The sequence below is a fragment of the Mya arenaria genome, chromosome 10 (genome assembly GCF_026914265.1).
Source record: "Mya arenaria isolate MELC-2E11 chromosome 10, ASM2691426v1".
Classification (NCBI taxonomy): Eukaryota; Metazoa; Mollusca; class Bivalvia; order Myida; family Myidae; genus Mya; species Mya arenaria.
Genome location: NC_069131.1, coordinates 49739398 through 49759946, shown reverse-complemented (window position 1 = coordinate 49759946; position 20549 = coordinate 49739398). Strand labels below are relative to the sequence as shown.

Sequence of the window (20549 nt, the reverse complement as noted above, 5' to 3'; positions counted from 1 at the left end):
CAAATATTATATTTCACAAGGTAAATACTTAAGCAACTTGAAAATTAAATGTCTCCCTTAAAAGACATATTTTGGTCTATATCTGTTTTAGTTAACAAGATTTTAATATGCATGTCTTCACTTTTACGAATTAAAAGGATTTTGCAACGCCCACTGCGGCTCATTCAAATTGGAGCAAAACAAATAAGAGCGAAAGATTACTTATCGATTAAAATACCACTCGATAAAGGAATATTCTTTCATGTTTGCTCGTCTTTTGGTATTTTTTTTATAGAAAGTCGATGTAATGTCATTTGTTGCATTTTTAAGATTTTTCCTCTTGCACGTTAACCACATGGGTAATTGAATTTTATGCGGATATAGACAGACGGACAGACGGACGGACGGACGGACAGACAAACGGATGGACGGACAGAGAGACAGACATTTCCAAATTCCATGACTCATGTTACTTAAAGACAAACTAAAACAGTGCCATGGAAGTCAGGGCCGTGAAATACATGTGAACCTCTGCTCCTGTCGGGTCACGGACACTACGGACCATGGAAATTACGGACCAGACACTACGGACCAGATATAGGGACAATACGGACCAGATTTAGGGACATTACGGACCAGATTTAGAAACTTACGGACCATCATTTATAATGTTTTAAACATTTTTTTTTTTAATTATTCACTCATTGGTCTTAAATTTGTTAATAAATAACTTGGAAATGAGTGCTCAGTATGACAATTATATTTAATGTAACTGAAAAATCCCATGAAATTCCAATGTTAAACATCAATGTATTTTTAATAAATTATAATAATAATTCGAATAATAATGAACGTAATATGTGTTTAACTTATAATTGTAAATGTGAATATTATATTTTCATATGTGATCGATTGCTTTCTGAAATAAACTTTGAATAGTCATATTTGTTTGTTTTCCGTTTCATCTGATTTAATTGAAAGTGCGGCGTTACAATGGGTTTTCACACTTCTATGATTGCCAATTAAAGGTTGTCAGTGTAATGTTTGTTTCTTTTGTAATATACCGCCGATAATTACGCCATGAACTCCCTTCGCCACCCTGCTGTATGTATTGATGTTTGTAGAAAACAAATAAAATGTAATATTTAAAATGACCAAAATCTATCTTATTTTTTAACTTTAAATTGTGAACTAACTGATGTAAGAAAGGTAACTCAAGCCGAGTCTGCGGATCGAACATTCGAGTTATCTTTTCTTAATGAGCTGTCAAATATCACTTCCGGTTGACAAATCGTATGAAAATCAGTTGCTGAGCCTTTTGTTTTGATTTTTTAGGTAATGTATATTAATTTTTTATGCATGCATGGAAATAATATCTTCTATGATTTAAACCAATGCGTTGATGATGATTTAATTGAATGATTGCAATCGCTTTACGTAACTGATGTATCGGAATGTTTACAGTTGAAACTCATAACGCTGTGTTAAATTAAGTGGGTGGGGAAATGGTTGATGCATAACTTTCCTTGCTGTGATTCTTATATTAGGTTTAGGTGTCGCTACCGTTTTGGGCATTTTGTGTTTATAAAAACGTATCTAACTTATGTTTTTTTTTTGTGTGAACTTTTTATTGGCTTGTTTATTTGGCCGAAAAGTTCCTAAGCTGGGCTTTAAGTTCAGGCTAAAATCTATGAATTTGTGGATATGTTCAACACACTCCTGTATCTGTGTGGGTGGGTCATAGATTATAATGGCCTTAACATGATTAGGGAGTGTGTGGTTAATTCAGCCTCTAAAGTTAAGAGTTAACACGATCTGAGTTCGACTGATGAGTCACTGTGATTGTCGCACACAGCTCTGAGTCTGACAAAGAATAAATGTTTTGAAAAAAATAATTGGCACAAATGTGCTTATAACATGCTTAGTTGTAACAAACCTGTAGGGATTATTCAACTTACTTGTCACTGATAATTATGGTTATATAAGCTGCAGTCTCACAAATTGAGAGGTTTCACATTTATTTAAGTTTTTTGTCTCGAAATCAGCTGATTTGGCCATCAATGCCTTCATTTCAGTCAAATAAGGTAACTCACAACAGAACAGATCTCAATTGCTTGGAAAACTGCCAAATAATTCAAATTTCATAAAGTGTTAGAAACTCTTTCAGCCATAAAACATCAATTTTCAAATGTGGATATGAAAAACTGTGATCTGATCTTTTGTCAGCAGTCTTCATTCACTGGTTTCTAGACATTTACGCAAATATTGTCTTGTTCCTAGACAAAAAATAAAAAAAACCCAGTCAAAATGATCAATCTGTGAGGGTGCAGCTTAAAAAGATTTAGTTGGAATTCATTGAACGTCTTTGGCCCTGGGGTGTGAGATAGTTTCATATTTATAATGCTGGTATAATGTTCCCTTCCACCACTCCATTGGATGTTTAATATTAACTACCCTGAAAGTTAAGTTGTAGAACTTCAGGTTGTCTGGTAAGCACAGTGGTATTAAAGCACACTCGCTCCTCACCAAGTTGTAGAACTTCAGGTTGTCTGGTAAGCACAGTGGTATTAAAGCACACTCGCTCCTCACCAAGTTGTAGAACTTCAAGTTGTCTGGTAAGCACAGTGGTATTAAAGCACTCTCGCTCCTCACCAAGGTGACCCTGGTTGGATTCCCAGCCTGGGCGCATGTGAGTTTGGTTAGTGGTAACCAAGCCGGACAAATTGGTTTTCTCTGGATACTCCAGATTCCCCCACAACACAAGACCACACTGACTCGCGTGCAACATCGTGCCAACGAGAGTGACTTAGTATAAGTTATCGTAACTTTCTTAACAATCGTTGTAAAACATATAATGTTTAAACTGAGTTAAACGTCAGCTAGGGGAGCAGGAGGTATCTTGCTCTACTCCTGGAAGCGTCAAAGATGTTAAAATTGGTACTTGATCACCTAGGCTAAATAATATTTTGACCATGTTATTCCCTTGCCTACTCAACATTTAAAAGAGGACTGGGAAATTTGGAAGTACTCGGTATCAAAAACCAAATCAAGACTATTATTGCACTCCAATTTAAGAGGTCAGGACTTCGAAATTTGGAGTACATGTACTTGATGTTAGCAAGTATGGTATTATAGTTTAGTGTTTATCTATAATTTAAAGGGAATGGTGGCAAAAAAGGGGAAATTACTTACATGATTTATATCATGTTTTACTTGTTTTTAAACCTTTTATTCAAAAACCTATTGACATATTCATGAATGACACTAAATTGCTATATATTTTGCTCAATGTCTAGAGGACAATGCTCCTATTTAGAAATGTAATTAATTTTTTGAAAGGGATGTTTTTTTACCTCCGTAGGAGAAAAATAGAAACTTTTTCAAGAGGGGAATGGGGCTGAAAATTGGCCATGTCAAAATGATCTGGGATGTTTTGACCACCCTGTTGAAATGATATGAGGGGTAGGGCTGTGTGTTGTCACTCAACTCACGATACGATACGTATCACGATACGGAGTACGCGATTCACGATATATCACGATACGCTTATATATATTTATTTTTTATGTAGGACTTTAATGTTTGCCTATTTTGTAAATTGTTGAGCATATCCTTACCAAAACTATATTCTTAATGTTTTTATTATTTTGTAAATTGTTTGCTATATAATTAAATGAATAATATTTGTTAATGTTTGCCATTTTCATTAATTGTTGATCATATTTTTATTAAATGAAAATTGTTCATTAAGTTTTGCCTCTTTGTTAAATGTTAATTGAAATTGTTTAGCCTCGTATTATAATTGAATGAGTATTATTTATTTGTCTTTTGTTTACCTTTTGTATTGGGGTTTTCCTTTGGTATCAAAGTACAAAATGTTTGTTTTGATAAAACACAAGTAACACACAGAGGTATGATCTAATTGATCTGGTATTCTTGAAATGAACAAAAAACCAACAACAATGGTCATGTTTGTAGTGTTTCCATTATATTTTAATTCGGCCAGACACAATTTTCAAATAACTAGTTTATTGTCTGACTTTGCAAAACCAAAGTTCTCCCAAGCTTTGGACTTATATTTTGCCGACGCATTTCTATAGGGTTTCTCTTTACTACTGGTAGTATTTTCTTCCGCCATTCTTGACTTTGCAGACGACTGAAAACTGTCAAAACAGCTAAAGCCACTTCAGCCACATTTTCGCATACAGCTAGCTCGCAGATTACAGTTTTTTTTATATCTTTTGTAAATCAAATTTAAAAAAAAAAATTAAATTGCATTTTTTTTTAATAATTTTATTTTCATTTTTCATTTTAGTTTGAAAAATAAACATGGTGTAGATAAGTAAGATAACTGGTTGTAACGTATTTTGCTAGCTCTACCTGCTGTTTGCGAAAATGCGGCTGAAGTGGCTTTCACTGTTTCGACAGTTAAAAATGAAAGTTAACAAATTGACCGGATCGTGCAAAGATGTTTGGAAAGTGTTTTAAGCATACAAATCTTAAGTCGAGGTAACGAATCTAACGATACGCGATACACAGGATTTTTTACAATGCGATACAATACAGTATATTGTCGGGTACCGAATCACGATTTCAGGATGCACCGATGAATCGTTACAGCCCTAATGGGGGGGATTCTTTTGTCCATTTAGTCAAAAATAACATGAGGGATTTTGTCTGTGGGATGTTTTGTCATACACTTGAGCACTACCCAATGTACAAAAATACCATTCTTTAGATTAATATCAATATAATTATTTTTTTCATTTTTAATGATTATTTTGATTACTGAGATTAAAGATGTCATAACAAAAAACAACTTTGCAAAATAAAAATTAAACTAATCCTGTACAGTTCCTTTTAAAAAAAATTGGCATGTTTGTAGATCAAGCACAGATCATGTCATAATTTTATGTATTTTTAATTAAATGCACAAGGTGTCTTTCCAACACCCAACCCCTCCAAAAGTTGCACCTGAATTTTTTTCTTTGGATTAAGCCCTGCATTAATGTAAATCTTTATAATCACTTTTCATTTACAACCAAGTACAATGCATACAAAACCTCTCGGTCTTGAGCATTTTATTGGTAAAACAATCATCAAAACACCGAAAAAGTCGATACATATGTTGTCCATTTTTCTTGCAGACTTTCTTTATGGGATAACATTAGTCTATATTCCCATCAAATATTATGAGCAGATGTAGACATCTTGAGGCTGCACTCTCACAGATTTAACGTTTTGACAACTTTTTTTTTTTGTTGTCTTGGATTGAGCCAGTTTTTGCGTAAATATCTGTAACCCAGTGATATAAGACCGCTGACAAAAGATCAGATCACTGACTTTCATATTTCCGTTTGAAAATTAATGTTTATGGCTAAAAGCGTCGCTTCTAACGGTTTAAAAAAATGCATAATTCATCAATTTTTGAACTTACATATGAAAATCTGCGATCTGATTTTTTGTCAGCAGTCTAATATCACTGATTTTTATGCATTTTTGCATAAATTGGCTGATTAATCCAAGACAATTTGTTTTTGGTAAAAATGATTAATCTGTGAGAGTGTAGCTTTAATAGGAAATATAAAGAAAGAAAAGATAGTTTATGAATTAATGCCATTGTATTATGTTAATGGACACCTACTTATATATATATATATATATATATAATTAATGTTGGTTCCCAAGTAGTCTTTGTATAATACAATAATACCAGCATGACATACTTCATGGTTATTTGGCCCAAATTACGTATCAAAGTTTGTGTGAATTGTGACTTAATTTTTTATTGATACATTCTGTTTGGGGAATCAATAGTGGGTTGTTTGATGATAGGAAATGTCAAATTTGTATTGATCTGCATGTTATTAAGTAAACCAAGTTTCAAGTTTAGGCCACACAAAAATAATGTAGTGGTTCCATGCACTCTGATTTATTGTGAACTGACTGATCTAGATCATCCTTTCTTGATTTTAATTTTTTTCTTCTATTATTATATTGTTTAATAGTTATATGACATGAATTCAAATATTAATGATTAAGAATGGGCTGAGTGAACGTAGCCATCATAAAAGTCCAATGCATGGATTGTGTATCGGATGAGTGACATTGGGCAGAGCTTTAACACCTACGAAAGTTGAAATTCTTGATTATAATTAGCCTAGTATTTAATCTTCTGAATAGGAAATATGTGTCATTTTGACTTAAGGCTGGAAATTGCTTATTTACACCAATTCACCATTTCTTCCATATAAAATTTATTTGGGGTTCATTTTTCTTTATTTAAAAAAATCCAAACTAAAAAAATCAAATTGGAAGTTTTATTTTCACATTTGGGAAATTAGTATATGTTTTAGCATTTGTTAGGTTTCGGGTTGAATTTTTGCCCAAATTGGTCAGATATAACACACTGTATTTCAATATGTTCTATAATGTAATTAATTAGGTGATTACATAATTGGCCAAGTAAATTGTTTGAGGTCATCAGTACTGGATTGAGCCTGGAGGGCGAAGGCCAATTATACTGCTCACCTCAGAAAAGTAATTCGGCCAATATGAAATCATCTAATTATGAGTATTTTACTTAATTAACGAATGACCTTAATTAACTAAATTAAATATTATGTATGCTACAACATTTTGATTGAAAACATTCTAATACCTTACCTTATTGTTGAAGCTTATTTCCCTTTTTAGCTAGACTATTCGAAGAATAAGGAGAGCTATCCTATTCACCCGAGTGTCGGCGTAACCTCTTATGTTAAAGTTTTTGTAAGAGTTTTTGTACCACCTCAAATATTTTCAAAGTCCATTGACATATGGCTTTGAAACTTTGCACACTTGTTCACCATCATGCCCCCAACCTGTACACAGGAGGAGGTAACTCTATCAAGCCTTTTGACAAAAAAATGCCCCTTTTTCGACTTAGAATTTAAGTTAAAGTTTGCGTACCACCTCAGATATTTTCCAATTCAATTTATGTAAATTTCTCAGCACATCATGTATTGCATTGAAATCTAATCTAACAGTGATCGATGCATGTTACCCCAAAACTTTTCAATCCATACACCGAAAAGCGGCGGAACAGTCGAGCGCGCTGTCTCTGTGACAGCTCTTGTTATTCATGCTTTTCTAGACTGGACATTATGCACCGACTTATGGATAAGCTGTATGCCCTGTACGCTCTAAGGAATTATATCTTTTACCTCATGATTGTAACTATGTTAATTGTATGCCAAAGGTTCAAAATTATTTTCACCTTCATTGTCCATTTTGTCGGTTTCCAAAAATAAATGTCATAAAATTCATTAGCAATTAGAAGGTAATTAATTAATAAACAGTAATTAATTTTAACCTGTACATATAGTAACTGTATTGACAACATTAATATCAGAACATGTATTAAACAGTTAATAAACATACTTAGTACACAATAAAATAATTTTCCAAAATGAAATATTTTCACCTGTCCTACAATTAAAGCCTGTTTTATTTTATTTCATTTTTTAAATGTTACATGAACCACGATGATTGAAATTTAGCCTAACTGATAAGTTGACTTGCCCTATTAATTATATTTAATGTCAATATTATTGACAAGTGAAGACAATATGGTACAAGTGTTGCCCTTGTAAAGTTTATGATAGGGATACTTTAGTATCATGATGTTCTGATTGTTTATGAAAATACTGCGGTACTCGAACAAGTTTCAAGGATGTTGAAGGATTCGAAGTGGAAATTCTGTGAGATTTGGATGCATAAAGCTTAATGTGTAATTTATAGTAAAATCTTATCTTTTTTATGTCTATGTTTATTTCATAACACTGAGTTGATATTTCATTATACCTATAAAAATGTTATTTTGTTATACTAAGTTGATATTTCATTATACTTAGTTAATATTTTATGATACTTTATTGATAATTCATAACACTGAATGCATATTTCATTATACTTAATTGATATTTTATTATACTTAATTGATATTTCATTATACCTTATTGATATTTCATTACACTTTGTTGATATTTCACTATACTTCATTTATTTTATATTTCATTATACTTCATTGATATTTCATTACACATATTAATATCAATGATATTTCATTACACATAATTCATATTTCCTTAACCATAACATCATTCAGTGCTCCAGGTAGCCCGTTTTTCAATGGCGCAGCGCCCGTGCCCCTTTTCTTACCGCCCTGCCCCTTTCTTGAGTAGTGCCCTTTTCACAAATGCTCTATTAGCGCCAATTATCCCGTTAGGGCCCTTTTTACTATTGAAATCATTATTAAAGATCGGCAGCCGCTGTCATAATTGAGACAAATTACGTAATATTTATGATAATAGTGTTCCCGCTAGGTGTCACCATGCTGCCCCATTGCCGACTGCTTAAAATATGCCGTACTGCCCTTTCATCTTCCCATGTGCCTTGTCCAAGTCATATGACAGCTAATTGTGTATTTGTGTAGTGAGCAGACGACCTGTGTTTTCATAACCGGTCACCTTTTAATCCGATAATTAGGAAAAGCCAAATAGGGAACATCGGCAGGAGGCGGAGCTATTGAATACCAGCCAATCAGAATATACATTGAGAACTCGTTTATTCAATGATGAAAGTTCGTAAAATGCGATAGAAAATGTGAGGGGATGGTGAAAATGTTGTCAAGCACAATTAAATATTTTTAAATAATTGTTAATTGTATTGTACAGACGAGACTCGCCATTTTAAAGTGTTGATTTGAAGCAGACGGTCACTGCCGATTTATAAACGCAGGAAAAGTGGCGCTAACACAATCAAATACATCACTTATTCAGTAAATGTTTTGAAAGTTTATTTGTAAAATATTGATGATGAAAATTCCTTTGTAACCCACAAAAATATGTTGATGCTTTATGTAGTGTTTACCTATCATGTCCACGATCTTGTCAAAATTCGCCGAAACCGCCATTTTGTCAGACCGAATTTCGGAGTTTTTTTATCAATGTTCTATGTTTTATAAGTGACTTTTTAAGAAAGGGGAGTGATTTTTATTGCCATTTTATTCTAAAACATCAGCATATTAAACATTATTTTACCAAAGACAATTACATAACAGCCAGGCTGAATGTAACATTCGTACCCAATCCTGAACGTACCAAATTAAGATTCGTCCCTTACATATTTGTTTTTCACTGTCTTTGTTTTTTTCTTCATTTTACATGATTTTTAGGAGAAATATGTGACATTGCACTAAAGAAGACTCCAGTCAAGTACAATCACAATATACCACAGACAATAAGACTAATTTTAATTTTGATATTAAAACACACCCTTCTAAATTTTGAGAAAAAGCCCCATTTTGTTCAAGTCTGAAAATCATGGAAATTGATTTAAATTGAGTATGAAAACAAAACAAATTCTAGGGTGAGACCCCCCCCCCCCAAAAAAAAAAAAACACCCTTGTGACAGGGGTGGACCCCTCCCACAACCACCCCCAATCGCCCCTACACAACTCATGTAGCTTGCCCTTTTTAAAACTCCACCCTGCCCTTTTCAAATCCTGGCTGGAGCACTGATCATTGATATTTCATTTTACTGAGTTGATTATTTCATTATACTTAAAATAATATTTGTTTCTTTCACCAAATGAAGACTTGGTAAATAAAGCCAAAATTGATTTTGGATGTGAGAGTTTGTCTTCTTTGGAAAGTTTTTAATAAAACCTATGAATTTTTTGTGAAACTATGATACAGTTTTTGTTTTGGTTTATTAAATTCCTTAAAGATGTGTAATCCATTGATTAGATAATGAATGCTTGATGAATGCAAGTTTAAGTGTTCCTGGTTTAAATTTGTTTGTGACTTCATGTATTTATTTAGATGATTGTTGATAAATTGCACGTTAAAGGGACTCGCTCATGATGTGTAAAATGCACTTTTTATGGATTTTTTTAAAATTTGAAATAAAGTGTGTCAGATCATCAGGAGTGTTAAAACTAATTAAGATACTGACAGCTGGAACCCTTTGACAAATGTTGATCGATATATGCTCAAATATTGTCTTTGAGGTCCTTGATTTTCAAAACCGTTGCTACATATAGCGCAATTCAGCAAAAGGCTGTAGCGTGATTTGTTGATTGACAGCATCAAGTGATACTTACAAGGTATTTAATAAATGTTAAAATATCCAATTTGGTATGTACGAGTCCCTGCAGCTGAGTTGCTTTAAATGTACCAGTGTTGGCTCGCTCCCGACTAAAACCAGATTTTTTATTTACACTTTAATTGTATTTTTTTTTGCGATTTTGGTATCAAACAGTAAACTATTTATAATTTACTATAAAATCATAAAATTTCCTGGGACATTTATGTTCGTGGTTTTCAATGGATGGACAATTATTATCAATGAATTCAAAATCTCATGAAAACTTATATCCAATTGACTATGTTATGTTTTTTTGAGTGAACACAGACAATCAGTGAATTTAAATTCCCATGAAAATAATGATTTTTGGATAACCAAGAAATTTCATGTCAACAAATATGTATAATTTTACTTTTAAGTGTTTTCAGATGCTTAACTGGGAAGCTTTTTTTCCGTGCAAAAACATGAGCAAGTCCCTTTAAGCTATTGTAACTATTTCAGCCACCATATATTTAATGCACTCAGTATAATAATAGAAATTGAATCATCTTTTTTCAGGAAGAAGTTTCTTGGAGACAGATGATTGACCTAGTACAGAAGAAAAGCGATTTCTAAGAAGCTTCTTTTAGTGTTCGAGCATTGTGAATTCCAAAATCTGCAGTATTAATTTACATGATGGTATGTTGATTTTTTTCTTCAAATTTTCTTTGTAGTTTGTTAGTTCTTTAGAGTTTTGTTATATCATCAGTCACCGAAATTAGACTTTTGGATGAGCAAGCGAATATTCTTATACTAGTTACTGCTCAGCATCGAATGTTTGTACAAGCCCTGCTATATAAAATTCAGAATTTTAGCAAGCCCGGAAGACATTTTACCAGTGATGGTGTCACAGGATTGTGTTAATTCAATCGAACACTGCATCATGAATACAGTATTATTTATTTTTTAGTTTAAATTTGGTTGGTAAGGAAGTTCTCTGTTACAATAGCATAAATATACATGATATTTTATGTACAGGTTAGCATGGTTCATTAACATCTATCAATTTAAATTATGGCGGGCCCATCACATCTAGATGAATACATTCATCAAAAAAATCACCAGGTTGGTGTTCAAAATTATATTTTGTCTATTGACCCTAATTAATCTCTGTTTCATCAAATGATTCACCTGATTTCAATTAATACCAACTGACTGCTTATGTACTAAAATAAATATCAGCAAATTCGAGAAAAACTGCAATTGCATTAGACGAAATATGATTTTGACCACTAATATTTATTTAACAATTATTTGATCCTCAATTTATAAAACTGCTTTATCTAATGGGAAGTAACTGGGTATCAGCTTTGGCAAAGAAGGGTAAAAGGTCCCTGAATGATAGATTATAGAAGGCCGTTCTTGCGCAGCTTACAAACTAACATTACTTTCAATACCATCATGTGGCACTTTAATTGCAAGGGCTCATATGCTTAGTTTAATATAGGGCTGGTCATGATCTTTATTAAACATCTTAGGTCATTTCCTAATTAGTTTTTCAATTGTTTTATTAATTGTTTTTAATTGAAAAATGTGTGGAAGTACACTTGAATAGAGTCATTTATAATAAAGTACTTCAGAAATGTTTACAATAAGTAATTATATCATAATTTATGACAATTAAGATACTTAAATTAAGAAAATGACTGATGTTAGAAATTTAAAGGAAATACAAAAGTTAAAAGGGGCTGTACTCTGTATGATGAACTAGCGAAAAAAAAAGAAAATTGTTGAAAACTGACATAAACTTGGTATCCATGTGTACAATGCATTGAAACTTACTAACTGAAGTACCACATAATTAATTTATCAATCACATTTTTTTGGTATTTTTCCATTTAAAAAGGTTACTGGGTATGTCTACCTAGTAAAATTGATTCCTTATGCGTGATTTGCTAGTCGATGTTATCACGTGATATTACCAAGTTAGGTATATAGCTGAAATATTCCAACAGTTAAGGGAAAGTGGCATAGTGGATACATCACTGGATTGCAATTTTGGCGACCCCGGTTCGAACCCGGTCTCCGACTCAATTTTTTTTTACATTTTGGTACCTGTTTTTTACAGTAATGATATCAAAGAGTAAAACATTTTATTAAATAATTGTCCTGAGATTCATTACAGAAAAAACTTTTTTTGGTGCAAATCTGGTGTACAGTCCCTTTAAAGAATACTCTTTAATGGTTCTGAAACTCACAATATTGGTTCACTTCTGTTAACTTATTGACATTATTTTGAAAAGAAGTAGTTTAATAATAATATTGAATTGAAGTATTTTAATATTAGTTTAAAGAATAATGCAATTTGGTGCCACTCTAAATATATGGCAGTGTCTTATAAAGGATTTAATGTTTCAGTATTGCTGTTCATTTGTGCATGAAAACATTTGGTCAAAGATTGATAAGTAAAATCTGACGTAATATAAATGCACTGACCAATTATGTTTATGCGCAGATATATGAACTGCAATTCTAAAATATTTCAATGTTTATATTTACAATCATTATTTGCAAAATTTCTTTTGGATATTAAATCAACTCAACTTATTTTACTCATGCTATTAAACAGGGTTCGAATTTAACTTTTTTGGATACTAGCAAATTTTTGCGAGTGCTCAAATTTTCAACTCGCAAAACCAGACACTCACTCGCATTTTTTAAGGCAAACCTTTATGTTTGCTAGGAAAAAGTATATATTTAATTGAAAACAATGGCTTAAGGTATAGTTTAATTGTTTTAATGAATGATCATGTAATTGTACAATAAACGATATCATCATATATGTAACACTGACAGTACGAACTGCGGAAGTCTGATCAGGCCAGTATTAGTCTGTGCAAAACGTTCCTTTCGTCATCTGTGTTGAGGGTCAATTTAATGTTCGACTCCCTCTTCCACATAGTAACAGTTTTAACGGACGAATTATTTCATTCTGGCTTCTTTTATGGAACTGACTGATCATTGCCATCAGCCGTCGGCGATTTTAAAATCTACACGCGTAAAAAAAAACTTATCTCTTAGCTTCTCATCATTATACAGAAGGGGTCTCGATACGATTATCTCTTAGTAACGAGTACCTGCCACAATGTAACTAGAACCTGTCTGTGCGCATTACGTTTATCTACGTCATCAATTTCTGCATGATTATGGGAAAACGAAAGTAGGCATTTCTAAAATTAGTTTTATATCTATTGTGCAGGAATTGATCATCGATTACGATCATATCTATTTCGAGGATTGCATATTTTCTGCAAATTTTAAACTCGCAAATTTTTGCGAGTGTCTTTAAATTCAACTCGCATATTTCAATTTTGCGAGTGTGCGAGTGCTAAATTCGAACCCTGTTAAAGTAAACAAAGAATTCACTTTGAGGCCCAAAATACACAGCACCTTAACGTAAACCATAATATTTGTAGTTGCAATATATATTATACAATCATTTACTTTTTAGCCAGGAAATATGCAGCCATATCAAACAAAAAATGATTATTGACCGAGGCAAAAGATTAGGTCAATAATGATTTTGTGGTCAATAGGAAATGATTATTTCACAGCTGATAAGTAAAAAACTGTTCTATTACAAGATACCACTGATATGAAGTCATTATCTTTCTGTTTAAGGTCTATAAATAGATCGGTAAATATGATTTTTTTTCCAGTGTTGTTATATGACATCAAATGATAAACTGTATACAGTCTATAAATTTATAGGTCAATATGGTGTTTTATTCTGTCTTCGTAAATTGCTTTGTCCAATCATGGAATACAATTGAATGGATATTATGCACCAATCAATTGTAACCACGGCCCCACGGCCGGTCAGAGGCTATACCGGGGATAGCCGGGGAAATGGGCCGTGTTTTTACCGTTCCGGTGGACCCGCAGTGCCGGTTGAATGCGGTGGTTTTGTATTCGCACAAAATATAGCGGGAAAAGGGCCTTACCTAGGGTCCCTTGGGTGCAGGGGCATTTGGGGGGGGGGGATTTTACCATCAATTTGCCCCCGCAGGGTGGGGATTTTACCTAGGGTTGGCTGGACCGAAAGTCAAAGTCCCCGCTTTTCCCGGGAGCCGAGGGGCCGTGGTTACAATTGACTGGTGCATTATAATGTTCTTGAAGGATCGAAGCACAGTAAATATTTTATTTTTGTAAGCATATTATTAAGCATATTAACACAATGGTTTGAGGATAGGTGAGGGATATAGGGCATTAACGGTACTATTATTCTTTGTTATGTTATTAAAAAAAGAAAGTTTTTCCATGAGAGATTCAGGCACGAATTCGCTCATCTATCCTCGAACATCTGTGAATATGAATGGAAATTTTCCAGACAAACTTAATTATAACCATGTCCTATTGTTACAAAGTGAAGATATGAAGTTGTAGAATAAAACTGCAACATGTAGCATTTGATTTTCCCTGAGAAATTTCTACTTCTACTAAAGTTTAAAAGAAATCAGAATTGATGATCGAAATAAAACTGGCAAGAAAATTGAATCAGAAATTGAGAAGTTTAAGGGCATTTATTGCAGTTTTCTGCAAGAATTTCAGTTTGATGAGATTAATTCTTAGGATTATTGCGTCTGTGCCATGTTTAGGCCGGACTGAAATAATTGTAAAATTCTCATCCAAATTTCCCAAACTTTTATTTAAGGATATTTAAAGAGATATTTACTTTCAGGAGAGAAATAATTGTTAGTTTCTCATTCAATTTTCTAAAATCATTGGACAGAATTCAGGTCAGAATTAATTATACCCCCCAAAACAAAGTTTGGGGGGGTATACTGGAATCGGGTTGTCCGTCCGTCTGTCCGTCCGTTTTTTTTTTGTCCGGGATTCATCTTTGTCGTTATTGAACAATTTTTTTTCAAACCTTCAGATATTAATGGCCATGATGTAAACTTGCGCCTCTGTGAAATTGGTACGGGTCACATGACCCTGACCAGAGTTATCTCCCCTTGATGTGTTAAAGTAGGCAAAATAAGCCCTGTCCGGGATTCATCTTTGTTATTATTCAACAAATCTTTTTCAAACTTTCAGAAATTAATGGCCATGATGTAAACTTGCGCCTCTGTGAAATTGGTACAGGTCACATGACCCTGACTGGAGTTATCTCCCCTTGATGTGTTAAAGTAGGCAAAATAAGCCCTGTCCGGGATTCATCTTTGTTATTATTCAACAAATCTTTATCAAACTTTCAGAAATTAATGGCCATGTTGTAAACTTTCGCCTCTGTGAATTTGGTACAGGTCACATGACCCTGACTGGAGTTATCTCCCCTTGTAGGCAAAATTAGCTTTGTCCGGCCTAACTCCAGGGCAAACAACCTAGACATGGAGGGGTGGGGGGTATTCGTTAGCCTATGGCTTACAGTTCTAGTTTTTTTAATAATATGACATTTAAAGTAATTTATTTCCAGGATTATTGCAACTGTGCCTTGTTAATAATATTTAGATTCTCATCCAAATTTTTAAAAATGATTAGACCAATTTTTTTAAAGACATTTAAAGTGGGAACAATAAAATTTTGGCACTTTGTCCTGTCATCAAAATTAGACTTGAGGATGAACAAGCCCGAATTTTTATATTATTGCTTGGAATAAAGATTTTTAACAAGCCCTGCTATTAAAAATTCAGAATTTGAGCAAGCCCAGAGGACATTTTACCAGTGCAGGGCTTGCGGGCTTGTGTTAATTTTAGGGATGCAAACGAATGGCAAAAGTGATATTCGAATATTCGGTAATTCTTTCGATCGAATATTCGAATATTCGAACACCAAAATGAACCTTTAAGAATTGTAGTAAACTATTATTATTCACTAAAGTAATAGTGGGGGCCCTGTTACCCTTCCTGGTCGTATTCGGTACACGCGACGGACCCATATTGTTCCACAAATTAGCCTCTGAATTTCCCATTTACAAAATATATCCCAAGAAAAAGCAATATATCTTTAACAAAAAAAATGCAAAATAAGATCAGGGAATTGTGTTTGTCCCGGTTAAATGACGATATGCGCCAACGTGGGACTTGCAGCCTCGTTCTGGGATTGATGTTTACGAAATATATTTATAGAAAACGACACCATGTCTAAACGTCGCTTTTGTCTTAGGTATAGTACAACAATACAGGACATATATCCTTAAACGTTAAACCATACACTTTCAGTTAATTTTTGTACGCAAGAGCGTTATATTGAAAACATGGAAACAGTAACTAGCACATGTCCTTCGTATCATCAAGGCGATTTGAGCAATATCGCCAAGCTTGATTAGCAGTGAAGACAAAACATTGGTATAAAGGCCGATCTCTTAAACCCTTAATTGGCATGGTCATTTAAATGTACCCAAAATAATTGAAATGTGTTTTATGTCACTTGTCTAACAGCCAGTAAATGCAAAATTACGGGGACTGTTTATAGTTCCCGGCGATATATCCGATATGACGCGTGTATAGTGTCATCAAGTTCACACCTATGGCATTAGGGGTCGTTGTAAAAACAAGACAGACGAAGATGACAGTTGTAGGCAAAAAGTGTATTAATTTATTATTTCAACAAAAACATCGAATATTCGAATACCTATTTTGACATTCGAATACCAAACGTTCGATCGAATATTCGAATATTCGAATATTCGTTTGCATCCCTAGTTAATTTCGACCACTGAGTTTGTCGCCAAATTTTTACCATTTCTATGGGGTGACATGGAGGAGTTAGGGCATAAGGTTCGGTATGATAATTTGAAGATACATAAATTAAATTCCTTGGCCCTACAGGTGTAGTGAAAGATTCATAGAGAAAATAAATTATAACTTCCTTAGTGTTGCCTCAAATGTCTCCATAATAACATAAGCAATTATTGCATGTGTGAGCCGCTGAATTACCACATTATAAAACCAATAAACAACTTTGAAATGGAACTTGCGAGGAAATTTTTGACTGAAGCTTTCTATTTGATTAAACAGAAAACGTGGGCAACCCATTGGCAAACACATGTGCATAAACACTAAAAGTACACTCAACTTGACTCCACATTCCCAGCCATCAGATGTTGACTCTCATTAAAAGTTATTACATTGCTGCATTATATTGATGTTAGTCAGTATAAGAAGAAAAAGTTGCTTTTGAATTATTTTTTTGACGATATGTTTATTAGATAATAATTTTACTTCTTAATTGCATGTTTGCATTCTCTCATACTGTGGATTTTCATTTCATTCTATCTCCATCATAAAAAGAGCAGTCATTTAGCAAGCATATATCCTGATCCATAAGTCAGATCAATTAGCTCTTAGCAAGCAAGTATCCAGTTACCCTTGTTGGTTGTTATATAAGTATAATCTTTCAGAGATAAAAAAAAACAAATCTGACTTCTGGGGAAAAAAAGGCGAAAACTGTTTGCCAGTCAATATAGTGCAGACAATAATTAAAGCGAGAAAGGTTTTTATATTTGTTATCAACCCCCTTATTGGAATTGTATAAGGTAGGATGTTCCTATAACTTAGAGTGTGCAGATAATTACAATGCCTTATTCACTTGTGCATGCTAGTTATCACGTGTTCTCCTATTGCTGAATCCAGAGATGGCATATTGCTTTAAGCGCAGATGTCTGCTAAGCCCCTTGAAAGATTGTCATAAAACTTTATTCAAATGTTCACCACATTGAGGCAATGTGCTGAACCCACATTCAAAGCTCATCTGAGGTCTAGGTCATGGTCACAGTTCAAGGTCAAAGGTTTGAGTTATAGATTTCATATCTGCTATGAATTTTCTAACCCCTTGAAGGATTTTCATGAAACTCAAGTCAACTGTTCACCCCATTGGGACAACATGCAGAACCCACATTCCACTTGCAGTGGCTCAAGGTCAATGTCACACTTTAGGTCAACATTCAAGTCATAGATTTCGTTTCCACTCCATATCTCCAAAACCGCTTTAAAAATTTTCATAACTGGTCAAATGTTCTCTTGTAACATCCAGCTGACCTGCAAAACCCACAGAACTGGCTCAAGGTCACAGCTTAAGGTCAAAGTTCAAGCCATAGATGTACACTTCTTATCTCTTAAACCTCTTGATGGAGTTTCATGAAATTTGCTAAAATATTTGCCTTCTTTAGGAGACAACGAATAGAAGATACATTCGAGTCGAGCCACCTAAAAGTTTGTGAACGCCACAGTTCAATGTCATGTAACAGAATAAGAAAAGCATGTGAGGAGAAATCAGATTTTGTTTCCAAAAATAACCATCTAGTTAAGTGTTGTCCTGGACATCATGATACATTACCGTTACTTCAACAACCACTCGGGTGATTGAAGTCACTTAAAAGGCATAATCTTGCACTTTGATTTGTTTAACCAATTAGTCTGCTTGCAATAATGACAGGTTAAAGTTTTTCATTTTAAGTCTAACGCTTACTTAAAGAATAATAAGAAAGTTAAAATTTCAAATTCAATTAGCTACTGTATACAGCCCATGAGGACAAACTCTTAGATGTACTAAGTGTCCCAAAGCAGTACCACAATTAATACAATTGTTTTAATTTACAGAAAATGATGAATAAATATCGAAAACAATGGTTCTTATGAAAGATACTGTGACTGTTTATTTTAAGGAAAGGTGCATAAAACATATTTCTACTATATGAGGCAACAGTGGATCACTGTAGATCTTTAAGGACACACCAGTTATGTAATATTTTATGCATTTTTATCTATTAAATACACGGCTAAAATCTTGTTATCAGTAATTAATATTTTCCGTAAATGCATTATTAAGTAAGTACTTTAAGGTTTATCACTCAAGATTTATGTTTGTTATACATGTGTGTGAATTGATTTTAAATACAAATATCACTTTAATGCACAACCATGTATTAAAAATCATCATACTTTTTTAAGTGCCAACTTTTTCTCTCTTTTTGCTGAATAGACAATTTTCAAAGCTTATAAATGTATAATTGCTTTCCTATATATACAACGTATTTTTTCATCTTCTTTAAATGTACAATGTACATATAACATCTTGAACGGCAAAGATACATAATCACAGCATGGAATCGTTCAAGTGTAATGGTAGGAGTGGTTGGCAGTTGTTATGTAAGCCATTCACAATCCCAGTCAATTTATTGAAGTTGGTATTGATTCTGCGCAACCTTTAAGCCCAAATTTGGATAAACAGAGATATCTGGCTAATGTTCTATCTAAGGGAATTAACTCTGTGATTGTCGGTATATTTTATGATTTGAAGTTATCTCCCTTCCATTGTTTTGTATAGGCTGCACAAAAATAATATTTTGGTTCTGGTTACCTGAATAGCTATATATTGGCATGACCCTTAATTAATGTTGTATTTATTTTTACTTTTTAAACATTTTATTTACATGAGAGTCTTTTATTTGAACACATTGAAACAGCTAGCTTACTTGTATTGTGTAACCTTGTTGCCAACATTAATGTCACTTATATCAGACAGTATTTATACAATTATACAACAATACAGTACATACTTTGTACTTTTAGACAATAAATTAGTTCTACAAAATCATTTTTTCCCCTACTTTTAACCTAGCTTATTTTTTTCAGCATTTTATTTGGCCTTAAACTATTTTTTTTATGGTGATTCCTAGGGTTTTGGCCCATGTTTTGAAAGGAGTTTAGTTGCTGATTGAGAATTTATACATGTACAAATTAAATAACCAGCATTTGCTACCTTTATGAGATTCTGAACTCCTTGGCAATTTCCATCATAAACAACCTCTGATGTAAAACAAACAGTCATCATCAGTAACCACCGTACTTTCTTCCGTTACACTTCATACATACCGTTTGACAATTGACTGACAAAATCTCGTTTGAATGAATATGCATGAGGCAGGAGAGACAACTCTTCTTCCAATGAATTCGCAATTGTTACACTCAAATATTATGCAAAAACAAACCAGTGTCAGTTAAAACCTCCATGGTTGAGTGTTTTTGACTACTGCCAAATATTATTGTAATGAGAAGGTGGACCCGGTTCAACTCCGCCAATCTCCACAATATTTTTTAACCGTAAAGTATCTGGTTCTGTGCGAAACCAATGAAACGGCCTCATTAATTATTCATGATTACGAGATTTTCCAAGCCAAATTGCCCACCGTACCTAACCAAGCATAGCGTAGTTTGTAGCGGGGGTATTCAACAATGACGAAACAGTTTACAATGTCAGGAATCATTACTTTTAACTGTGCTGCACATAGATTGCATATTAAATTGTAATTTCAATATAGCAGTTAAACCTCATGACTTCACTCTTGGGAATAATTTATGCAATAATACACTTCACTGGCAAACAATTTTAATTTAGTAATACAAAATACATGTTAAAACACTACAATTAATAAATGCTATTATTAAAATTTACTA

The 20549-nt window shown here is 33.3% G+C and overlaps 1 protein-coding gene across 10 annotated transcripts in view; it reads left to right on the top strand.

Moving 5' to 3' along the window:
• The first annotated feature begins 1244 nt into the window (after positions 1 to 1244).
• Positions 1245 to 20549, top strand: part of LOC128206733 (transmembrane and coiled-coil domains protein 2-like) — an 89126-nt gene continuing 69821 nt past the window's right edge. For all 10 annotated transcript variants that reach the window (XM_052909391.1, XM_052909390.1, XM_052909394.1 and 7 more), the window contains exons 1-2: positions 1245 to 1314; positions 10669 to 10788. The gene's annotated coding sequence lies outside the window, so the exon portion shown is untranslated. The remainder of the gene's footprint in view (positions 1315 to 10668; positions 10789 to 20549) is intronic.